The sequence below is a fragment of the Pinus tabuliformis genome, chromosome Q (assembly GCF_031772625.1).
Source record: "Pinus tabuliformis cultivar Carrire ecotype Pingquan chromosome Q, CPIR1, whole genome shotgun sequence".
In the NCBI taxonomy this organism is placed as follows: Eukaryota; Viridiplantae; Streptophyta; class Pinopsida; order Pinales; family Pinaceae; genus Pinus; species Pinus tabuliformis.
Window position 1 is genome coordinate 1,346,687,783 of NC_142296.1, and position 17,863 is coordinate 1,346,705,645.

Genomic DNA, 17,863 nt, shown 5'->3' on the forward strand with positions numbered 1-17,863 from the left:
CTACCGAGTATCGGCAACTCGTCGGAGCATTAATGTTCTTAGTGAACTCCCGTCCAGATATATGCTTTGCAGTCAACACGTTGAGCCAGCATATGGTTGAACCCCACCACATACACTGGATTGGTGCCAAGAATCTGCTGAGATATCTTCGTGACACTATCACTTATGGGTTAAGATACACTGCCAAAGATGTGAGACTACTTGGATACACTGATGTTGATTGGGCAGGCAGTGTGGAGCACTTCCGGGTACTGTTTCACCTTGGGATCTGCTTCGATATCCTGGATGAGCAAGAAGCAGAAGTCGGTGGCTTTGAGCACTGCCGAAGCAGGATATATTGTTGCTAGCATAACCTCGTGTGAGGCAGTCTGGTTGCGAAAGCTCTTCAGTGAGCTGTTTGGATTTACATGGAATACCACTGTGATTCTCTGTAACAACCAGAGGTGGGATTCGATTATTGAGGAATCCCGTATTCATCAATTGCTCCAGCAGATAGACATCATCTGGGATATGGTAAGTCGATGAGAAAGGAAGCTCCATCACATTAAGATGATGTACAGGTTGATACACCTTGTCAAAGCCCCGAGGAAAGATCTAATCTGTGATTTTCCCAAACGACTTGGAGTCGGCAAGAAACCCTTGTACAAGGGTCCTGCATGTTGCATACATTGAGCTCTGGCAGCTCTAAGGGCTTGCGGTTCCTACTGGAGCAACATATGACCACAGGGTGACTCACCCTCCCCTGGTGGTGCACACTAGAACAAGATGATTCGCTCTCTTGTGGGACAAGATGATTCGCTCTCTTGTGGAACAAGATGATTCGCTCTCCTGTGTAGCAAGATGATTAGTTCTCCTGTGATGCCTGGATTGATGTGTTCTCCATGGCAATTGTAGCAGGATTGATGTGTTCTCCTGTGAGGCCTGGATTGATGTGTTCTCTATGGCAATTGTAGCAGGATTGATGTGTTCTCCTGTGAGGACAAGATTGATTAGTTCTCCTGTCGAGGCATCCTACCCATGCAGTCTGGGACTCATGGGAAGTACCTCTCATCTAATCAATGAGCAGGGAAATGAAGTTAGGGACCATAGTAGTACCGATGGACGCATCGTTGTAACTACCGTACTCCCTACGCTAGGATGACCTCCATTGATCTGGGATCAATGATACTGGTCTGGGACCAGTGGTAGGAGTTGTACCATACTATGACGCTGACTTCGGGTCGGTTGAGACTGGTCTGGGATCAATGGTACATATTCTGACACTGACTTTGAGTCAGTGGAGGATGATATTGGTCTGGGACCATTGGAATTGCACTCACTATGACGCTGACTTTGGGTTGGTTGAGACTGGTCTGGGACCAGTGGTACATACTCTGAGACTGACTTTGAGTCAGTATGATACATCCTCGATCATTTCTTCTTCTTCATAATTCAGACAAAAGCAGAGTAGAACAGAACAATGCAAGAGCAGAGCAGAACAAAACAAAACAGTACAGATCAGTCTAGGGCAGAACAAGACAAAGCAGAACAGGCAAAATAGAGCAGAGCAGGGCAAGGGTCAGGCTGTACAAGGCAGTGCATTTGATGAATGAATAGTAACGACCGATAGACAGATTGCAGATGAAGTTCTCCATGGTTGAGAGGGAGTGTTAAAATTGGAAACCAGGGCAAAACTTCATGTGGGTCATCTTATTCATGGCTAATGATATTTTTATTAGATTCCTCTCGTCGAGAGGTGTATGATTGATATAAAGATCATCCAATTCCGATAAGTATTCATGGAGATATGAATTTATTTTGATTATGGAATTATTATCAAGCCGACCTACAACTCATGTAGGCTCAGAAGCCCAACAGTCGCATCTATTCACCCACCAACGTTGTGTATAAATATAAGAGGACTTTTCCTCATTTAGACTCACTCATCTCATCACATCTCTCTCTACTGCGTTGAAATGGGTCTCTCTCTCTCTCACATGTGAAGCCAGAAACTGCTGAAATTGAAGCTGCAACTGCAGAAGTAAATATTGACTTGCGTGGCCTAGAAGATCTCCTCTTTGGAACTACGCTGTAGGTTCATCTGAACCTTCTTTGAAAGCCGCAACTTTTGGTGGTGGAATGAAGTCAATCCGACGAACGGTTTGCAAGATATCGACTGCCCTAGTTTGAAGCCGGAAACTGCTGAAACTGAAGCTGCAACTGCAGAAGCAAAGATTGACTTGCGTGGCCTAGAAGATCTCCTCATCTGAACTGCGCTGTAGGTTCATCTGAGCCTCCTCTGGAAGCTGAAACTTTTGGTGGTGGAATGAAGTCAATCCGACTGTCGGTTTGTGAGATATGGTTTGCCCTAGTTTGATAATAAAGCCGCTAATGCTGATGCTACTGATCTAGGGTTTGCTACTACTGATATGAATCATATTTATTGTACTATTTCTCTCTGCTGAATTATTGAAGATAAAAGAAGATTTGATCAAAGGGTTTCCCCACACATTGTGGGGTTTGTCCCTAGCTAGCCGCCACATCTTGTGTCTCTTGTCTTGGCTTGTTTTCTGTCGATCGTTTAATGTTCTATCTGCACTTTACTTTATGTACATGTGATTGCTAATCGGTGGAATATAATAAGAAAAAGAAGTAAACTGTTATAAGCATAGAACATACCATAACTTAACAGATACAAACAGGAGGAAATACTTTGAAGCTAAAATCCGGAGTAGAATGATAAAAAAGAAGGGAAAAAACACCAATTTTTTTCATCAATCAAATATCCAACATGGTCACCAAAACTGCATTTCATCTTTAAGGGATGTCTTCGACCCTAAACTTACCAACCATAAAGATATTGAACAACAATTGGTATCCTATTTCAAACACCTGGTAACAGAACATAACCAGATATATGGGAGGCCATTCAAAACATACTAGGCACATCTCCTCGTCTTATTACAGATGAACAAAACGAGGCTCTTCTTCAAGCCTTCACTTTGGAAGAGGTGGGGTTCACAATCATGGAAATTCCCAAAGGTAAATCGCTTGGTCCCCATACTTTTACTTCTAACTTCTTGTATGCTTGTGGGCCCATTCTCAAAAATAATATTCTGGAATTAGTAAAAGATTCTCGCATATTTGCTGAAGTTCTGCCCACCTACTCTTTAGTTCCACCTTCATTACCCTCATTTCCAAAGTAAACTATGTTGAATATCCCAACAAATTTCATCCCATTTCCCTTCGCAATGTTATTTATAAGATCCTCACTAAGCTTATTGCCAATCAGTTAAAACCCCTTCTACCGGGACTTATATCGCTTAAGCAATCTGGATACGTTGAAGGTAGAATTTGGATGGAATCACTGTGGCTCATGAAATAATCCACTTATTAAAAACGTTCAAAAAAATCTGGTATGCTCATTAAATTGGACTTGTCCAAAGCATTTGAGATGCTGAGTTGGCAATATATTCAACATATACTTCTAGGATTTGGCTTCTCAGAACCTTGGACTCGTTGGATTCTTTTCCTTTACCTCCTTTGCCTTCTTCTCTCTGCTCACCAACGGATCTCCAGTTGCCACTTTTGCCCCATCTCAAGGTATCCATAGGGGTAACCCTCTTTCTCTCCTCCTTTTCAGCCTAATGGTAGAAGGTATTGGACACTCCATTAAAGCAGCAGTTTTGAACAACTGAATCAAAGGTTTGAAATTCCAAGTAGGTGATATGGCATCTTATCGACAATATCATGCTTATTAGAATTCCCACAACTAGAGAGGCACATGAATTTAAGCAATATATTATTGAATTCACAATAGCTTGAAGTATGTCTCTCAGTTATAATAAATTGCAACTCTTCATTTTCAGCACTTCACTAGCAATTCAAGAATTATTGGCTTTCAAGGGAGCTCACTTCTGTTGAAATATTTGAGGGTGCCATTGGTGGAAAATGCCCTTCGCAATGCTACCTAGGAAGACCTCCTAACCAAAATGGATAAAAAATGGGAAAAGCTAGAGCTTTTTCTCTTTAAACATCACTAGAACACTTTACTCAAAGCAATTTTTCAAGCGATTCTCTTGTTGATTTGGGGTAGCATCGGATGTGCTCTAGCCATGAAAATTGGTGGAGAGGCTAAAGAACATGAAATCTCCAAGACCCAAAAATGGTTTGGGCAGATTCTAACTGGTTTGGGAGATATTAAAATAATTAATGGGTATTAATATAAAACTGGGTTAGAAGGTTCCAAAAGTCACGGATCAAGCCAAATCTAATCTTAGTCGTTGATTAGAAATTTAATCTCGGCCATTGATGGACCAACAAGAAAACTATAAGAGGAGGCTTAAGGGTCAGTTGGAGAATACACCAGAGTGATCAGTCATTCTATTCTCTAGAGCGGGGTTTGCTAAGAGAGATAGAATCAGTGATCAATAGCGAGGGTCAATGAATACATAACAGAGAGGTAGAGTTGGTACCAAAGAGAGTGCAAAGTCGGGAGAGGCAAAGGCAACTGGGTGCTACGTAGAGGCAGCTAGGAGCTGCGCAGAGCCAAAAGAGGCCAGCGTGTGTGACGTAGAGGGTCTAAGGGTTGACGCAGAAGCTCCAAAAGCTGCGCAGAGGCTAGCAGAGCTGACACAGGGTCAAGAGGCAGCGCTGGGAGGATTTCATGGGACACGCTGGGTGCTGGTGAGCTGGGTAGGGTGACGAAGTCCCTATCAGAGTAACGCAGAGCAATGGAAGTTGCAATTGTTGTTGTGGGATCGTTCATCCAGTGATTAATCAACCGGAATATTTGTCTCCAAGGAGAGGTACTACTGCTGAGGGCATTCTCTATTGGGTGAGCCATTTCTAGCACCCTAGTTGTATTCTGAAAACTGCATAATAATAAAACCCTCTAAATAGCTGCACCGATTTTCCCGCATTGGGTTTTTCCGGGGACATTGGTCCAAAAATAACGATGTCACTTGTGTTCTTGTTTTCTTTCAGTTGATGATCTGTAGATGTGGATACTGTACTTGTGTTTATTTTCAGTATTTACATGGTAAATAACTTGTTAAGTAATTAAACAACTAGGAAGAAATAAACCAAATAGTACAGGAAGAATTTCTAACGGGTTAGAATTAGAAATTCCAGCATGGTATCGGAGAGTGGTTGCAAATCATAGGATAATTGAAGGCATCAGCTAGTAGAGCAATAACAGTAGATTCAGTTGTCCCGAGTGACAGAGTTGATCTGTGTAGAAGGCGACAGAGGAAGGAGTGACGCAAAGACACTGCGTCATCATTCTAGGCCAGAGAAAGGCAGTGTAGAGGCTAAGGGAGGCAGAATCAGGCTCACACAGAGGCCAGGAGGGCAGACACAATTTGCTGGTGGAGCTAATTTGTCGGTGTCGGGATTGTGCAGAGTCAAGTGACTCAATTCTTCAGTTGTTGGGGTATAGGAGGCTATGGGTAATTTGCGGAGCGAAGCTGGTGAGGTACTGTGGTCAGAACAATACCTAACAAGGCAAGACCAAGGAGGGAAATCGAGACTCGGAGGGAGTCAAATCGAGAACTTCCAGACAGGAAGTTGAGAGACTCAGCAGGAGTCGAACAGACGACTTCCAGGAGGGAAGTAGAGAGACTCGGAGGAGTTGAAATAAGGGCAACATAATGGCCGTGAATGAACTAAGAGATCAGGATAGGTTAGACAGACATCCAACTTCGCGATCTGGAAGGCCAGGATCTTGTCCATTCTAGACAGATATCGCATCAAGGACTTCGCCTTGAAAACAATAGTGATCCCAATTGACCCAACTGAAAATGAGAAGTATGAGGAGGCAATGGCCAGGGCGAAGTGCATCATCCTTGATGGGGTCAAGGATCATGTGGTGCAGCGGTGCTGCATATTGCCGAGAAGGACACGACAAATGAGATGTGGGAGGCCCTAAAGAAATTGTACCAGCATACTTCCATGCTGAGGAAGATGTTACTTGAAAATCTGTTGTGGTCATACCAGACGCAGAAGGGAGAGCAGATGGATGTTTTCCTCCGTCGATTGAAGGAGATCCGTGACCAACTAACTTCCATAGGGGCCACGCCGGATCAGGAATTGATGGTGAAGACTGCATTGAACGTAGTCTCGGAGGATTGGGAGGTATTTGTCCAAAGCATACTGGGCAGGTCGAGCATTCCAGATTGGGAGGAATTATGGGTGGCTCTTCGTCGAGAAAAGGTGACCAAGGCAGGGAGTAGCAGAAAAGGGGTCAGAATCAATGAGGAAGAAGAGGATGCGACTCTAGCATCTATAGGAAAGCAGGAGAAAATAAAGAAGAAAGACCTCTCCAAGGTCAGATGCTTCCATTGTGGGGAACTGGGTCATTTTGCGAACCAGTGTCCTAGAAAGAAGAGTAAGGGAGAGGCTTCTATGTAATATTCCTAATTAGCCATGGCTAACTGGAATATTTGATTTTGCACAATTTTGCTTTCTATAGTTATTTATAAATAAAAAGGTGAGGAAAGGGGAGACATATCTCACTTTTAAAATAAAGTCTCTCTCTAGTAGCACAACATTGTAACTTAAAGGGGAACCAAGGGGGGCCAAAGAACCATGTAGAGGAGGGGCCCATGCAGACACTTGGAGGGACTGCGCAAATGGAGAGGAACACGTGGCAAGAGAAGGAGCTATGTTGGAGAAGGTGAGCCTTGGGGATGAGAGAGGCCAACGCTATAAAGGAGAGAGGAGCCTCCTCATTTTGTCATTTAGTTATAAGCATTTGAGCTAGTCACTTCGACTTGGAGCACGCTGGCTGTTTACCCTGTCTACAGCATTGTTTAGTGCACTGAGTGTTTCTGTTTGGAGATCTCACCCTTAGCCCCGGGGGACTTCGAGTGCCTACTCGGGCAAGGTAGTTCCAGCAGTCTTTTTGCAGTATTTTTGATCTTTGGCATTGAGGTGGAGCTGAGCATTGGAGGACTGCGTAGTCTTGAGAGAGAGAGACACAGTTTTTCTAGGGCAGTTCCGGATTGGGGGTTTGTGGAGGAGTTGAGCTGGGAGATTGAGCAAGAGATCAGCTCTTGCATATTGGAGGAGTATTCCTTTGCTATTTTGAGTGTAGTTCTTCACTTGCCTAGTGCAAGTCGAGGTGCCATCTTTCTGATCACCTCTTGTACTCATTCCATTACTCAGTATAATAAAATGGCTTAGCATTTCTCTTTGCATTTCTTGAGTCTCTGCTTATATTTCATGTTTACATTATTATATGTTGCACCACTGTTATTTTTATCATTTTGAGCTTCCCGGTTATTATATCATTTGTGCGTATTTGGTTGGAGTTTACTAGGGTTTTGGGGAATATCTCTGAAACGGGATATTACAGTGGTATCAGAGCATAGATCTGGCTCAGCCTGTGGAGCTAGCAATCTATGACACCGGGGGAAAAGCCCTACATCTGTTACAGAGGTAGGAGATACAGAGACACTGGACGTAGGTTGGAGAACACCTACGGGGAGGGAGACTATGTTCCTGTGGTGGACGCAGAACAGGAGGAGCCTGTGGTGGACGCAGAACAGAAGGAGCTTGTGGTGGACGCAGAGCAAGAGGATCCGATGGCAAATGAGGACGGGAAGAGATTTACGGACATGCTCCTCAAATCAGTGCAGGATTTGTCGAGGCAGATCGAGGTGATGGGGCAGAGATTCACGACAGTGGAGGTTAGACAGCGTGAGAACCCACGGGTTTTCCAGGTTGGTGAGGGATCGGGTACATCCCACCATTTTCCAGAGTAGGGAGCCACTCAACGTGACACTACTCAGTAGATGGCCTCACATGCCCCTACACGCTCTACCATGCCCACTTTCCTAGGAGCAGACACGGGTGCTGGAGCTCAGCAGGAGGCAAAGCCCGGTCACATTGGCGATTATTTTACAGAGTACCAGGCCTATGGGCAAGAGTTTAGGGACGCTCTCTCATTCAGGGACTTTGTTAAGCTCCAGCGGGATAGTAGACCCCACGATCATCACAGAGGACACCGGCATTATCACGATGGAGACACCCACCGCACAGCTAGTAGATTTCACTTGCCTATGTTTGATGGTTCATCAAACAGTTCACCAAGGTCTTGGGTGGAGAAGCTGGACATCTATTTCTAGCTTAACCAGATGTCGGAGGTGGAGGCCATCAAGGTGGCGACATTACATTTGGATGGTGAGGCCTAGGATTGGTGGTTCCATGGGATGGTTACACTCGGACATTCCACAGTGACGACGTATGCCGAGTTCACCAGGAGATTGATGGAGAGGTTTGACCGGAGGGATCCGGAATAGCATTTTGTTGAGCTGACGAGGCTCAAACAGACTGGGAGCCCTGAGACCTACATCGCAGACTTCTTGAGGGTTTCAGTGATGGTACCAGATCTATCCATGGCACGGAGGATCTACATGTTTGTGGACGGGTTAGCAGCGCCACTTCGGGGTCTAGTCAGATCCACTAGACCAGCCACACTCCAGGATGCTATTAGCAGGACCCGAGACTTACAGGATGCCTTACCCAAGACCCGGATACTTTACCCCCAGAGACAGGGTTTCCAGCCTAAGGGGAAGGATGTGAGGATTCCACCTCCAAAGGGGAAATCCAGGACGAGCACAGATTGATGATGACGCCAGGAGGGAGTTGAAGAAGCAACCGTGGGCACCAGGACACAGATGTGCTGCTAGTAAGGCACACTTTATTGAGGTCTTCTCCGAGAGCAGCGGGGAAGAAGATGAGGAGGATGATGTGGAGGCAGGAGATAGTCATGCTATGCAGGGTCCTTTGCCACCTCCACCACCAGCAGCAGATGGTGCAACTTTTGCACCTACCGGAGGGGCCCTTGCAGCATTGCGAGGAGTTCCCAAGTATTTGACACTGCACGTACGGGGGACATTGCGTGGCCAGCGAGTATCAATTTTGGTTGACAGTGGGGCCACCCACAACTTCATCGATGCACAGATGGTTGAGCGGAGAGGTATACCAACAAAGAGCTTCGATGGATTTTTAGTTCTGGTCCCAGGAGATCAAACCATGGTGTGTGCTTGTTATGTTCCAGAGTTATCAGTGACAATGGGCACCTACACACTGACTGACCACTTCTTCGTGGTCAATATTCCGAACACCAACATAGTACTGGGTGTTCAGTGGCTTATCACTCTAGGGAAGGTCACGACAGATTGGAAGGCCCTAGAGATGGAGTGGGATGATGAGAAGACAGGGAGGCATGAGAAGATATGGGGACAGCACACATACCCACCTTAGACTGTTTCGGCTCATCGGATGGAGGCAGTGTTCCGGAAGGGAGACATAGAGTGGGCAGTGGAGCTGCATGCATCAAAGGCAGGGACCACAGGGCAGACAGTGCACCCAGAGATACCGTCCATCCTTGACCGGTATGCCACAGTATTTGGGGAGATTCTGCTGGGACAGCCACCGGACCGGGGGTTTGAGCACACCATCGAGCTTGAGAAGGGCATACAGGCAGTGATTACTAACCCTTATAGGCATCCCAAGGCCTATGGGGATGAGATTGAGCGGCCCATTCAAGAGTTGTTGGCTCTTGGGCACATTCGGCCGATCACGAGTCTTTTTGCTTCTTCCTTGGTGTTGGTGAAAAAGAAGGACGGTACGTTGAGGATGTGCATTGGCTACAGGGCCCTGAACAAGAGAACATTAAAGAACTGATACCCCATACCCAGGATCGATGAGTTGATGGATGAGTTGAGAGGAGCACGGTTCTTCTCAAAGATTGATTTGAGATCTGGGTACCATCAGATTCGCGTGAGGGAACAGGACATCCCCAAGACCGCCTTCAGGTGTCACTATGGGCACTTTGAGTTTTTGGTGATGCCCTTCGGGCTAGCCAACGCCCCCGCTACATTCCAGTCTTGCATGAATCACATCTTCCACAGTCACCTAAGGAAGTTTGTGTTGGTGTTCTTTGATGATATCCTCATTTACAACAAGACTTGGGAGGAGCATCTCCAGCATATTGAGACAGTATTGTGCATCTTGGAGGAGCAGCAGTTCTATGCCAAGCTCTCCAAGTGTGAGTTTGGGTTGACGGAGATGTTATACTTGGGACACATCATAGGGGTGGACGGAGTGAGGGTCCACGAGGAGAAGATCAGGGCCATCAGAGATTGGCCGGAGTCGAGGAACATGACAGAACTTCGAGGATTCATTGGCATTTGCACCTACTACCGGAAGTTCGTCAAGAGTTTCTCACAGCTTGCTGCACCCCTGACGGATTTGACGAGGAAGGGGGCATTCAGTTGGTCAGATACAGCGCAGCGAGCCTTTGATAGGCTCAAGGAGGTTATGAGCAGCTGCCTAGTGCTTGCATTGCCGGATTTTTCGCAGCCATTTGTTTTGGAGTGTGATGTGTCAGGAGAGGGGATCGGCGCAGTATTGATGTAGGGGGATCACCCTATAGCCTTTGAGAGCCGGAAGCTCCTTCCACACGAGAGGTTGTATTCTATATACGACAAGGAGATGCTAGCCATCATGCATGCATTGGCCAAGTTCCGGCAGTATTTAGTGGGTAACAGGTTCAGGGTGAGAACTGATCACACAGCCTCAAGTTCTTTTTGGAGCAGAAGCAGCTACAGGAGAGGTAGCAGAAGTGGATCAGTAAGATCCAAGCATATGACTTTGACATTGAGTATGTCAAGGGTAAGAACAACATGGTAGCAGATGCCTTTTCACGTTGACTAGCCACGTTGTCTCTTAGGAGCTTTGACGCAGACTGGAGGGTTCGACTCTTAGTTGAGTACTCCAAGGACAAATTTGTATGTGAGGTTCTGGATGGGCAAGTGGCGGATGACAGGTACAGGGTGGTCGATGAGATCATCTACTACAGGGACCAGATCTTCTTGACTGAGGGGTCTCAGTTCAAGAAGAAGATACTTCAGGCGTCACATGATTCACCATTGGCCAACCATCAGGGGTTTACCAAAACCTATAGGGCCATTAGAGAGAGGTTCTCATGGAAGGGCCTCAAGGAGGACGTACTCCAGCATGTCCGCGAGTGCAATGTTTGCCAGAGGAACAAGGGGAGATGAACCATCCCGCAAGATTATTGCAACCTCTTCCCATTCCGGAGGAAAAATGGGAGTGTATTTCGATGGACTTCATCACAGGGTTGCCGATGGTACAGGGCAAGGATTGCATCTTTGTCGTCGTTGATCGACTGACAAAGTACTCACACTTTTTCGCCATATCCGCAGATTACACCGCAGCACAGGTGGCCGAGCTGTTCTTCAGAGAGATCTTCAGGTTACATGGTCTTCCCAAGACCATCACCCATGACAGGGATAGCCGTTTCATCGGCGGATTTTGGCAGGAGCTTTTCCGGTTGGTGGGGACGGAGTTGACACCAAGTACCAGTTATCACCCACAGACGGACGGGCAGACAGAGATAGTTAACAAGTGGCTGGAGAGCTACTTACGTAACTATGTCAGTGGGCAGCAGTGAGCATGGCTGAAGTGGCTACGTCTGGGGCAGTACTGCTACAACACTACACATCACATGTCCATTGGTATGTCACCATTCTATGCTTTATATGGATATCATCCTTTATCTTTTGTTGACGTGATGTTTGGTGCTAGAAAGGCTCCGAGAGCCAAGATTTGGATCCAAGAGAATCAGGATATTCTCCGAGCTCTCAAGGATAATATGGCTACAGCGCAGAACCAGCAAAAGCTGTATGCTGACAGGGGTCGAGTGGAGAGACAGTTTGAGGTGGGGGACTTGGTCTACCTACGATTACAGCCATATCAACAGTCGTCACTTAAGCAAAAGGGGGCTGAGAAGCTCAAGCCCTTCTTTTATGGACCATACAGGGTGATATGCAGGATTGGACAGGTTGCGTAAGAGTTGGAGCTACCCCAAGGCAGCAAGATTCATAACGTCTTTCATATATCATGCCTGAAGAAGGCATTGGGGCAGCATGTGACAGTGACAGATGAGTTACCACCCACGGATGATGAGGGGCATTTGGTGTTGCAGCCAAAGGCTATTATTGATACCGGGGAGAGGCAGCTACTGAACAGGACAATCCGGGAATTCTTGGTGAGGTGGAAGAATTTGCCGGATGAGGATGCCACTTGGGAGAGTGAGAAAATTTTGTAGCATCCATCACTTTAGTGGCTTGAGGACAAGCAACATTTTGCCAGGGGAGACCGTAATATTCCTAATTAGCCATGGCTAATTGGAATATTCGATTTTGCTCAATTTTGCCTTCTATAGTTATTTATAAATAAAAAGGTGAAGAAAGGGGAGACATAACTCACTTTTAGAATAAAGTCTCTCCCTAGTAGCACAACGTTGTAACTTCAAGGGGCGCTAAAGAACCACGTAGAGGAGGGGCCCATGCAGACACTTGGAGGGACTGCGCAGATGGAGAGGAACACGTGGCAAGAGAAGGAGCTACGTTGGAGGAGGTGAGCCTTGGGGATGAGAGAGGCCAACGCTATAAAGGAGAGAGGAGCCTCCTTATTTTGTCATTCAGTTATGAGCATTTGACTATGAGCTAGTCACTTCAACTTGGAGCACGCTGGCTATTGAGCCTGTCTACAACACTGTTTAGTGCACTGAGTGTCTCCGTTTGAAGATCTCACCCTTAGCCCCGGGGGATTTCGAGTGCCTACTTGGGCAAGGTAGTTCCAACAGTCTTTTTGCAGTATTTTTGATCTTTGGCATTGAGGTGGAGCTGAGCATTGGAGGACTGCGTAGTCTTGAGAGAGAGGGACGCAGTTTTTCTGGGGGCAGTTCCAGATTGGGGGTTTGTGGAGGAGTTGAGCTAGGGGATTGAGCAAGAGATCAGCTCTTGCATATTGGAGGAGTTTGGCAGAGTTTCAGGCAGTATTTTGAAAGATTCTACTCAGCAGCAGCGCAGAGCCTTGAGGGATTGCATGATTCCCAAAGGGTGGGGCGATTTTCGGGGGTCGACCATTTCAGAAAAGCTTTCTGGGTTTTTCTAGGTTTTCTGAGTAGGGGCGGATTTCAAAGTTCCATCATTTTCTGAGGGGAACAACCCCAAATCCTCATTTGATTTCCAACAGTAGCAGCAGCACAGCAGTTTCCCAGCAGCATCCATGCAGTTCAAAGAGAGGCCATTCCTTTGCTATTCTGAGTGTATTTCTTCACTTGCCTGGTGCAAGTCGAGGTGCCATCTTTCTGATCACCTCCTGTACTCATTCCATTACTCAATATAATAAAATGGCTTAGCATTTCTCTCTGCATTTCTCGAGTCTCTGCTTATATTTCATGTTTACATTATTATATGTTGCACCATTGTTATTTTTATCATTTTGAGCTTCCCGGTTATTATATCATTTGTGCGCATTTGGTTGGAGTTTACTAGGGTTTTGGGGAATATCTCTGAAACAGGATATTACATTCTGAGACCAAGGCAGTGCCAGCGAGTGTGGAGAAAGAAGTCAAGGATGACGATTGTGCCATGAGTTCTCATGTGCCACTTGAGAAGAAGTGGGGAGACATCGAGCTGTAGTTAGACGAACTACAAGCGATGAGAGGCAAGATCCTTGAGGTACCCAACCTCTTGGATTATACCTTGCTACTAGAGACGCGAAGAGGTGTAGCAAGACTGGCGGATGTCGATAGAGACGGATGCAGATGAAGTAGCAAAGAGTGCTACAGTGCAGGAGTCCCCGGACAACGCGAGGCTATTAGGCTACAACAGTGAGAGAGGCACGGGAGTGTTGCACTAGTGCAGGATGGCACAGAGAGGTGTGAAATGGTGCAATATGCAGGCAGTTGTTGTAGCAGCGCAAAGGTCAGTAGAGGGAGCACTTGTTAGCAGTAGAGGGAGCTTCAGCATCGGGAGTGTCTCTAGCCTAACAGGGATGTCAGAGTTGGGTGGATCAGTTACTTACTTCTCAGTAACTGAGTTGCAGTGCAGTGGTTAGCAGTGGCAGTGCTATGGGCAGCACGACACAACATAATAAGATGGGATTTAGTGCAGATGAAGTGCTGGGAGATTGGACCTGCAGCAGCATGGATGCAGAGGGAGTTGTCGTACGGATGCAGCAGTGGCAATGGAAGGGCCATGAGCAACAGTACAGGATGCAACAGTGTAGAGGATGTTGGGCGGGGAGGCGTAGCATCAGCACAGGGACCAGTGTCGGATAATCAGTGTGATACTCAGTGTGGAGTATTACTAGAGCACAACCCTCACTAAGAGGGAGTGTTGATTTGGGGTAGCATCGGATGTGCTCTAGCCATGAAAATTGGTGGAGAGTCTAGAGCACAAGAGATCTCCAAGACTCAGAAATGGTTGGGGCAGATTCTAACCAGTTTGGGAGATATTAAAATAATTAATATTTTTAATGGATTTCCTAAGTCTAAACTTAGGAAAAATAGAATATTAATGGGTATTAATATAAAACTGGGTTAGAAGGTTCCAAAAGTCATGGATCAAGCCAAATCTAATCTTAGTCGTTGATTAGAGGTTTAATCTCGGTCGTTGATGGACCAACAAGAAAAATATAAGAGGAGGCTTGAGGGTCAGTTGGAGAATACACCAGAGTGATCATCATTCTATTCTCTAGAGCGGGGTTTGCTAAGAGAGATAGAATCAGTGATCAACAACGAGCGGCAGTGAATACATGGCAGAGAGGCAAAGTTGGTACCAGAGAAACAGCGCATAGCCGGAAGAGGTTGACAAAGAGGCAGCTAGGAGTTGCGCAGAGCTAAGAGAGGCCAGCGTGTGTGACGCAGAGGGTCTAAGGGGTGACGCAGAAACTCCAGAAGCTACGCAAAGGCTAGCAGAGCTGACGCAGGGCCAAGAGGCAATGCTAGGAGGATTTCGTGGGACAGACTGGATGCTGGTGAGCTGGGTAGGGTGACGCAGAGCAATGGAAGCTACAATTGTTGCTGTGGGATCGTTCATTCGGTGATTAATCAGTCGGAATATCCGTCTCTAAGGAGAGGTACTATTGTTGAGGGCATTCTCTGTTGGGTGAGTCATTTCTGGCACCCTAGTTGTATTCTCAAAACTGCATAATAATAAAACCTTCTGAATAGTTGCACGGTTTTTCCGCATTGGGTTTTTCCGGGGACATTGGTCCAAAAATAACGGTGTCACTTTTGTGCTTGTTTTCTTTCAGTTGATGATCTGTAGATGTTGATACTGTACTTGTGTTTATTTTCAGTATTTACATGGTAAATAACTTGTTAAGTAATTAAACAAGTAGGAAGAAATAAACCAGATAGTACAGGAAGAATTTCTAATGGGTTAGAATTAGAAATTCCAACAGCGCTTATATCTCTTCATGGTGTTGGAAACTCCCAAATTAGTCCTAAAAGCATTCCACAACCTGCAATGCTCTTTCCCTTGGGGAAAAGATAATAAAGAAAGTAAATGGGCATTCGTGGCGTGGGAAAAGCTCTGCGTCCCAAAACTGCCGAGAAGCCTAGGATTGAGAAACCCTAAAATTTTAAGCTCTGTCCTTGGAGCAAAAATTTGGTGGAAATGGGCCCAGCGAGGGAATGAGTTATGGAGACAAGTTTGGAAAGCTAAAAACAACCACGGTATGATTGAACAACATTGTTTTCGGCAGATTTGTAATGGTCAAAATGCTATATTTTGGGATGGTGCATGGTAATAACTACCAACATGGCGAGATCAACTAGAATATCATTCTATACATGAGCTCATGATTACTAGAAATACAACTCAGCTATGTCAATGTTGTTTCCCTTCGAATCCAAACAGTACATGGGGAACATGGATGCCTAGACAATTTTGGTCTCCTCTCCTTGCAGAGTTGGACTGGAATCGATTTTTGCAAAGATCTCTTTGAACAAAAAATCAAAATCTAGGAAGGAAGTAATAAGCTTTGCTGAGGATACAAATCTGGAGGCTGCTTCAATGTCAAAGAAGCTTATCTTTTAGCCACAAGCCACACATACCTACCTAGATCAGAATTATGGATGAAAATCTGGAAATGAATCTATGGGACAAAGTATCTTCTTTCTTTGGCTCTTAGTCCAGTGCAAAATCCTTACTTGGGTTAAGATAGTTTGTAGAGATTTTCAAGGTCCAACCTTCTGTCCTATTTGTCGGCAAGTTGAAGAACCAATCGAACACCCCCTGAGTCAATGTTCTTTTACTTCTAGCCTCTAGGATCTAGGAACCTCCTCTTTCCGGCAAACAGAAAGACATAGAGACAATCTTTCAAACACAATCACTCGTTGGAGACCAGTGGCTTTTAGTAATCCCATCAGCGACTGAACCTAGCAGCTCTTCCTAGGTTTCTTACATTGGAAAACTTGAAAAGGAATAAATAGATGAATCCAAATAGATTCTGGACCAAGATAAAACAAAACGTAAAGGAATCGGTTCTTATTTCAACCTAGACAGACCAGGACTGGCAATGCCAACTGACTGACAAGGCTATACTCCAAGCTTTTGATTTCAATTTCGGTGTTGGTTGTTGGTAAGCTGCAATATTTTATCCTAGAAAAATGGACACCACTTTGATGGCATCTTTAGAAACGAACTGTGTGTCCCTCTCAGACTCTGTGCTGGCTATATGGGAATATAGACAAATAACTCAGCATAACTGATATTTGCTTTGATATAACCATCCATGAGGGCTACTCAAAGCTAATTGTAGAAGGGGACTCACAAACTACCATCAAAATGCTATGACACCTCCAGCATGGCTCAACAACCAACAAAATATATCATAGTTAGTGACTTGAAAGCCGTCTGGAAGAACTCAAAAACTTACTTCACAATATTCCAGTTCTTCTCCCCTCTCATGTAACATTTAGCTAACAGGCTTGTTGATAAATAAGAACTATTGGCTTGTGTATGGAATTTGGAGGAGGATAGCGCCCTGACAAAGCACTGTGAAGATGAGATGGTGCCTCAAGGGATGCTTCTGCCCAGATCGAGTTATAGGAAAGTACAATCCCTCGGGGAGAGCACAACCCCTGCCCCTAGCCCTCCTTTCCTCCAAGGAGACAACTAGTAGCAGTGGAGGACACTTGCCACATGTGAATAGTAATGAGTTTAATTGATCCATGTGCATTGCCATTGCATTATGGCCACAGTTATCATGGCTTCTCACTCACGCTTGATTGGTCTCAAGAATGTTCACCTCCTATGTTTTGCAATGGATGTCAAGGACTATGACGGGGTTTTTCGCTGGATGGTTTCATGCCATCAGCTTACTTCTTTTCTTGTTCCAGTTTATTGTCGGTATTATTTTTGGGTGATATTGTTGTATGCAAGCTCTCCATATGGCACGAGGAAAGAAGGGACATAACAAGCGATGCTCGTATAGCAGGTTTCTCACTTGTGCCCAACACAAGGCAAAGTCCAAGATGATTTTCCATAGGTGCACTCCTCTTGCCATTCGAAAGACCATTGAATCTGCTGAAGAGGAAACATGATTGGAACAGAATTTTCTAAGCGATGAGGTTGTTCGTAAGGAGATAGAGCTGTGGGCAATGGACACTGGTACCTCTAGACCTTGGGACACTAAATACTTGCACCCTAGACTTGTACTGGCAGGTGAAGGCCATCTTGATCGAGAAAAGTGGAGTACCAGGCTATACTACTTCGGTTGGATGAGCTTCAACTGCAAATTAAAAAAGTGGATCGTAAAGTCACTGCCCAGTGGCCCAGGGATTCAAAGCAATGGACATTGAGTAAAGTCACTGCCCAGAAATTCAAAGCAATGGACATTGAGCCCCCGTGTCAATAGTAGCTTATGTCCTGGTCACTGACTCAGAGGAAACTACTTCCCTGTTTAAATTCTGTGATGCTTTGGTTACATAGTTTTTTTGCTATTACTCTTTTGTACGGAAGCACGGCTTAAACTAGCTACAGGCATATAG

The 17,863-nt window shown here is 45.5% G+C and overlaps 1 protein-coding gene across 1 annotated transcript in view; it reads left to right on the plus strand.

The window, feature by feature from the left end:
• Positions 1-17,863, plus strand: part of LOC149224876 (putative disease resistance protein At5g47280) — a 220,850-nt gene that overhangs the window by 190,270 nt on the left and 12,717 nt on the right. The gene's annotated exons all lie outside the window — the stretch shown is intronic.